Below are 6,707 nucleotides of genomic sequence, written 5' to 3'. Positions count from 1 at the left end.
CCACCTGAATTTAATATTTTGAACTAATATTTGATAATTATGAAAAAACTATGGATTTAATTTTTGATGCCCTCTTCGGGATTTGAACCGAGAAACAACGAGCAACCGTAGTGGTAACTTAACGATCTCGGCCAACTGGTTATACACAAAGGTCTTCATTTGTAAAAATATAGTCTTATTTTAACCGTTTTAAATGAAAGATATGTTTCCTAAAAATATACCATTTCGAGTGAGCGAATGGTCGAGGTTGTAAAGGTACGGTTTAGGCCAGAATAACAGTTCGAGGATCGTCAGTTCGAACCCCGGTGTACAAGTACAAATAATTAAGATATTTAGATAAATAATTAATTAAATTTATTGAGTTTGAAATTTTTGGAAAAAAAATTCTGGAAAAAATTTTGAGGAAAAAAATTTTGGGGAAAAAAATTTTTTGGAAAAAAAATTCTGCAAAACATTTTTTCACCCAATTCAATTTTATTAAATTTTGGGAAAAACCGTTTGGGAAAAAAATGTTACGAAAAAAATTTTGGGTAAAAAAATTTTGGAGAAAAAATTTTGTGCTATCGAAAAATGCATACGAATGAATGAATGAATGTGCTGTTGAAAAACGCATACGAATGAATTATGGATGCGACAGCTGTCGCATATGTAGTAAACTGTTAGCAATAAGGTGCAGTTTAAACAAGTGAATATATAATAAATCTATACAATATATTATTCAAAAATTGGCGCGACGCAGTAGTCAGCTCAAACGTGTCCTAGGCAGCTATTATATAATCAGGCATGCCTAAAAGATAAAAGTCGATAACAAAACTTACATTATACCCTTTTGATATCAAGTTACTAGAATCACTCATAGGTTGCACAACCACAACGAACTTATAGGCTGTACCAAAATACCGCGTAATAAGAAGTCCGTGTAGTCGGAGGGATGTCGGATTTTTAACTCCGTGTAGTAGGGGAACCGGTACCCAGAGTAACGCGTAGAGCGAGGGTCTACTGTATATCTGTATGAATATCACATCATATATAAAGAAGCTTAGCGTGCCTTGGCGGGGTCCCGTATCCAAATTGGTTTGGGGGCCCCCTTAAGAAGACTAAAGATTTTTTACAAAATATGAAACATGCATAAAATTAAACAAAAATTATTATAATCTGCAAATTTCCTGAAATATTTTCGAAAAACTGGTTATTGAGTGATTATCGCTATAGTTTTTCTAAAGTTTGTACCTCTAGGGACAATAGTGCCAGCGTTGATAGACCGTCTCTAAAAAATTTCTTTCGGTAGTTGCTATTGGAACTGAAATGGCCAAGAAAAAAAGCATCCTGTTATCTAACAATAATTCGACGAGTTCCTGACGAGAAAATAAAAATCTTGAATTTACAATTTTAAACATGTTTCTAGAATCATCATAAATTGGTCAAAAAAATTACCTGAGATATTAGTCGACAAATTTCCGGAAGCGTTTATTATCAAAAACATCGACATTTTTCACTCACTTCAATCTTAAAAAATCATGAACTACAGTTCGTATAGTCCAAAAAGTGTCAAAACATCCACACTATTCACTCATTTTAATCTTGTTAAAAAGTCATGGACTGTTATCCATGGTTTTTCACTCTAATCAAAACGCGTCATAACATCCACATTTTTCACTCATTTCAAACTTGTTAAAAAATTGTGGACCAATATTTTTTAATATGTGCTTTGTTCATTACTTATTTACTGACCGTTTTCTTATTTTGCAATCAAAATGAAAAACTCCCGGAATAATGTACTATCTTGAAATAGTGTACATTTACCTTATTAGTATTTTATGAATCAATTGTAGTCCACAGATTTTCAAATTGTAAAGTTTAAATATATGAATCCATTATATTTATTTATCTATGGTCTTACCAAACATCTTAAAATATTACAGATATAAGGTGATTTAATTACAAAATCGTTAAATTGTGCATTTGAGACACATATACTTGTAATGGAATGATTTTACTACAAAAATACTATTGCGCAATCACAGTTTGATCGATTGTTGGAAAACATTGTAGTATAGCATCAAATGCTATAACAGATGAAATCGAGTATAAAAATACAAACTAGTAAATTTCCTGTTATCATTATTAAAAGGCCAAACAGTATTCAAATTTTAGTGTAATTTACTAAACCTATCAATCCTAAATACATAAATTTCTTTAATAATTTCACTTTTAACAATGAACATTTTTCTTTCATTCAATCATAAATACTGCCCTAAGATCACCAATATCACATAAAATTCATATAACAATTAATTACACTTAAAACTATAGACTAATTAAGAACTAAAAGGAATTCATTCAAAATTATTGGACACTTAGCTACATATTTCCATACTGGAACTATGACAAAGTCTTGGAGGTAGTTGAAAATGCCACTCCTCATTGGAGCACTGTCTGTCTGTTGAGGGTCTCAAATGGTCTTTAATCCCATAAGTTGTAGGTCTTTTATCCGGTTCTTGAGATAACATTAACCTTAGCAACTGAAAACTACAAAGTATATTGAATAAATGGTGAAATTATTAATATTTATCAAATAATTTATAATAAAGATTTAGAGTTTTCATCATATCTTGATCTTAATTTTATAAGAATTCTCAAAATGTTATAATATATTATAATATTATTATTTTCTACATAATTCTGTTCCTTGTACAAAACTTTACAATATGTTAAAGCAAAAATCCATTAATTTTTTGTAAGTAAGTTACTTTGGTTTGTTTATCTCTAATCAAAATCATTCTCTTGTATCAGTTTCTTGACAGATGTCAAGAAGTTCGATGCATTTAGTTCTGAAACTCCGATAACAAATAATAATGTTTTAAAAAACTTTTTGTTTTTTTTTATTACCATTTGATTCTTTGTTCAAAGCTCTACTCAATGTTTGTTAAATTTGATGTTGAGATATATGAGTAAGTTCTTCTAAGGCAACACATCAAATAAAAGAAAGATGAAGACAGATTGAAAAATTGATCTTCAATTATTCCATATGTTTCAACATTAAATTTTCATCAGTGAGTATGGATATGGTATCTTAAATCAATAGATGTGAGCAAAGCACACACTTTAGCACTACTATTTTACACTTCTTTGTCTTTCACAAAGAGAATTTTTATGTTTACGGGTGGAGAAGGGGTTATGCTAAATAATTTAGGTATGATTTAAAATAAGAAAAACTATTTAACAATAAAATAAATATCAGTATCTTTAAATGAATCTTTTGTTTTTGAAATCATAATTAAGTTCTTACTTCTAGTAAGAACTTAAATATTTGATTATATGTTATAATCTTTTTTTACCTATGATGTTATATTGTAGCTTATATTTTATGTTTATATGTTTTAAACCCGCCTTTGGAATTTTTTATTTGGCAATTTTCTCATCCAGAACACATTGTTTTATTACAAGTATAATTGTTGTCTTGTAACATAATATACATCATTTTCTAATGTATTCAATTGAAGCCCATACTTTTCAAAAACCTGGGACAATCTGGGGCAAAAGATCTAAATCCGAGGCAAATATTGCTTTTGGAAAAATCCAGGACACGTATGATCACCTTTGTTTTATTCACTGAATTCTCAATTTGGTATAGGAAATATATGGAAATCTATTGAAAATATTTTTTAGAAACATAATTCAGTTTCGCAGCAGATCTACTGTTTTGTATTCTATAAATATTAATGGGCCAATTTTACCATAATGTAGGTATGCTCTGTTCATAAGTGTATACAATACGCATAACTGCCAGGAATAGGTGTTACACTTGTTGTCATTTTCAAAAAAAGTGTGACTTTATCGTATTTATGTCAGAAAACAATAGATGTACAAAATCTCATTACAATATGTTTCCAAAACATGGGTGTTTACAATATTTGTATTACGTAAAAATTAATATTCTTTACATTACCATTCTTTCAGATATACAGATATATGCGCTTATTTCAATTCAAGAACTATAAATATATAATTTTTAATATTTAATGTTGATATTGTAAACTTACCTCTTTATGGAATGTTTCAGAAAATCCATGTGGAAATTGTAGCTTTCTTATAGTCTTTAAAGTACTTATTCTCTCCATTTCAGTACCAAATTCATACAACAGTTCAAAATAAATTAGGCCCAATGAATAAATGTCAACTTTATAATTATATGCAAGTCCTTGAAGCTGCTCTGGTGACATGTACAAATGAGTCCCTTAAAAACAAATTGCATGATTTGTACAATTATTAGGTAATATTGCTCCAAAATAATGGTAATATTGCTATCAAATTTCTCAATTCATGTAACATATAAATAATAATTATGTATAATTGTTTTTCTTATGTTATGTTTCAATTCACTTTATATCTAATTATTTTATGAATAATAATCTAACTAATTCATATTTAAAATAAATCTGTTTTATAAATACTATATACATTTTCTGTTAGAAGTACATACCAACTTGTTGAGTATGTTATCACATACACCTGAGCATAATTCTATTTCACAAGGTGTTCTCTGATCAGCAGGTGTTTTCTGCATGGTTGTAACAAGTCCAAAATCTCCAATTTTTATTTGACCATCCAGAGAAAAAAATATGTTACTTGGCTGAAAATCACAATGTATATTTTTCAATTAGAACTGAAATTTCAATATAATGTAACTTATTGTATTATATGTATGAACTAGTCTATTCTGCAGAACAGATGCAGTTATCATTAACATCGAGCAACCAAATTTTAAAGTTTTATTTATTATACAGATAAACAATTTTAACAACTATGAAAAACTTCTGGCCAATCCCCACCAAAAACTAATCAGGGATCAGGAAACTGCTTCAGGTTTTCTGCCAAATAAGCGTAAGGGAAGGGGCGCATTAGCTCCGCCCTAGCATTTAAAAGTTTATATTATATTTTAAAGGTCTTTTTGGGCTGTCTAAATAATCGGACATTCAACTTGCAACGGACTTGTAACTTATCGAACCTATACAAATGTGCCCCTAATATATAAAATTACTTTTTGACATATTCATGAGAGATGAAACACTGACCATTTTATAAAACGACCAGGCTTTCTAGTATATATATATATCGTGAGGTTTTTTCAGATGGTAAAATACTATGATAAAATTGTTCTTGGGCATACATCCAATAATTAAAACGAATTATTGTAGAAAAATGTTTTTATAGTAATACCATACGCTTCAGGTCCTGATTTGACACATCTTTAGTGCATACAAATAAATTAAAGAGAAAAACACAAAACATATGATATTACAATAAAAAAAGATCCGACACATATGATATTAAAATAAAAACAATTTTCTACAATAAAATCGTTTTAATTATTGGTTGGATGCTCAAGAACAACTATCATATATATATATATATATATATATATATATATATATATATATATTTATATATATTATGAGAATCAATTGAGAGTCCTCACTCACTCACGCATCGGAATACGGAATTGCGAGATGTACTATCCAATAAAAAACTCATTCTAAAACTTATATATTGTTTGATTTAAAATGACAAGAATTGTTTTTATTGTGCATTGTGAACAATTATTATTATGAAATAATTAGGATTACTACAATTACATAGTCCACTTAAGATGACACAAAACAATGTGTCGAAACGTATGGTAACAATAAAAATGTTATAACTTCATATAAGTTTTTAATTGATGTATTGCCCTGAAGACTGATTTTCACATATCTCATCATCAAAATTATTAAAATTTTAACATACATATAAAATTTTTTACATTCGACGCATTGGCTGTTTTATTCAATTCAATATATTATATATTATATAATATAATATATAATATATATATGATTTATTTAGTGTGATTATTACCTTTAAGTCCCTATGAATTAATCCTTGTAGATGAACATATTCTACTGCATCAACAATTTGTTCAAAATTGGCAATATTTTATCTTGCCTTTCAGAGAGTCTATTATATATAAGCCATTCTTTCAGACTTTGCTTTTGACACAATTGCATTTGAATATATAAGTAAACAGTTGGAAGGGTATCTGCCTTCCTAAAATTATTAGTCAAATCTAAAGACATTGGACGTCTGTGAGTTTTCTTGGTGTTAGTGTTTTGTTTATAATCATTTCCATTAGAAATTAATATGCTGTTATTTCCTAAAAATGATTGAGTTTCTCCTAATAACCGCTTTTTATCTGAGCTACAAGTAAAATTATCTGGGATATCAGGAACAGTATTTGGATATTTAGTAAAGTTATTATTTCCATTTATTTTGTTGATACTTTCATCTTGCGTGTCACTTTTGAAAACAATGAAGCTATCAGAGCAATCATCATTTAAGCTCTTTGTCTTCAAAATTTTGCTATGCTGATATGAACTAACATCAGATATGAGTGAGTCAAAAACCTCATCCCTCACAGGATCTTTTAAAAATAGGTGATCTTTGACAGAAGCTTTGGTACTTGTGAATACAGGAGCATGTTTGGAGTAAGTCGGAGAAGGAGTTTCAATGTCAACAGCAGCTGATAAAACATCTCTGCAAATCATAATTTTTAACAATAAATCATTTAATAAAATTATAAAGTTATTACATTCATATCAAAAAAGTTTTTTTTCTTCACATTCTCATTCTAAATATTGCAAAAATTAGATAAAAAGCAAAAGAAAACA

General features: G+C 28.5%; 1 pseudogene; it reads right to left on the bottom strand.

Moving 5' to 3' along the window:
- Nucleotides 1-6,707, bottom strand: part of LOC113371651 — a 44,100-nt pseudogene that overhangs the window by 25,518 nt on the left and 11,875 nt on the right.

Source organism: Ctenocephalides felis, unplaced genomic scaffold, assembly GCF_003426905.1.
Source record: "Ctenocephalides felis isolate EL2017-DRISC unplaced genomic scaffold, ASM342690v1 CF-g0.4_SCAFFOLD_01492, whole genome shotgun sequence".
Lineage (NCBI taxonomy): Eukaryota > Metazoa > Arthropoda > Insecta > Siphonaptera > Pulicidae > Ctenocephalides > Ctenocephalides felis.
This window is presented reverse-complemented; position numbering and strand designations above follow the sequence as displayed.